We start from the raw sequence: 1,163 nt of genomic DNA, 5'->3' as shown, positions 1-1,163 counted from the left end.
TGGGAGGCAGAGGTTGCAGTGAGCTGAGATCATGCCACTCCACTCCAGCCTGGGCAACAGAGTGAGACCATGTCTAAAAAAAAAAGAACATAGAAGCCAACCTGAAAGACAAAATAAATAATGCAACATTGGATTATAATTCAAAGGATAAAATAAGTATACCTGAATCAAATGAATATGAAAAAAGATTGAACAAATATATGAGGGAAAAATAACAAATCTTCCATATAGAAAAATTCCAAATAATACATGTAGAGTTCAGCAGTTTCCATCCCCCTTGAGAATAAACTGAACTTAGTGACTCACTGTCCCTGAATACAGCAGGTAAATAAACAAATAATAACTTTACAGATAAGAAACCTACTACCTTAACCAAATCATTAAATTAGCAACATCAGTGACAGCAAGTGGACATCATGTATTACCTGAAATCCAAAATATATTACCCAGGTGGTAAAATACTTGTACACTAATAATTACAAAACTTTGATGAAAAAAATTAAAGGAGACACAAATAAATGGAAAGACATCCTGTATTCATGAATAAGAAGACTTAATTTTGTTAACACTGTATATACTACCCAAAGCTATCTATAGATTCAATGTGTTTCCTATCAAAATACCAATGACATTTTCTCATAGTGATAGAAAAATAATCCTAAAATACATATGGAACCATAGAAGGCCCTAAATAGCCAAAGCAATCTTGGGAAAGGAAAACAAAGCTGGAGGTATCACGTTTTTGACTTCAAAATATATTACAAAGCAACAGTAATTAAAGTAGTATGGTAATAGCATAAAACAGACATATGGATCAATGGAACAGAATAGAACAGAGATATAAGAAATAAACCCACACTTATACTATCAATTGATCTTTGACAAGGATGATGCTAAGAATACACAATGAGGAAAGGATAATATCTTCAACAAATGGCCATGGGAAAACCATATATCTACATGCAAAATAATGAAATTGAGCTACTTTTTTTGCATTATACACAAAATTCAAGGAAAATTTTATTAAAGATTTAAACAGAAAGCCTAAAATCTGAAAATCTTAGAGAGGAAATGCTTTATGGCGTTGGTCCAGGCAGTAATTTCTTGATTATGACACAAAAAGAACAAGAAACTAAAGGAAGAAAAGACATTGGGACTATATC

This window comes from Mandrillus leucophaeus, unplaced genomic scaffold (assembly GCF_000951045.1).
Source record: "Mandrillus leucophaeus isolate KB7577 unplaced genomic scaffold, Mleu.le_1.0 Scaffold930, whole genome shotgun sequence".
Taxonomy (NCBI): Eukaryota; Metazoa; Chordata; class Mammalia; order Primates; family Cercopithecidae; genus Mandrillus; species Mandrillus leucophaeus.
The sequence above is the reverse complement of the archived record's forward strand: the minus strand, read 5'-3'. Positions refer to the sequence as shown.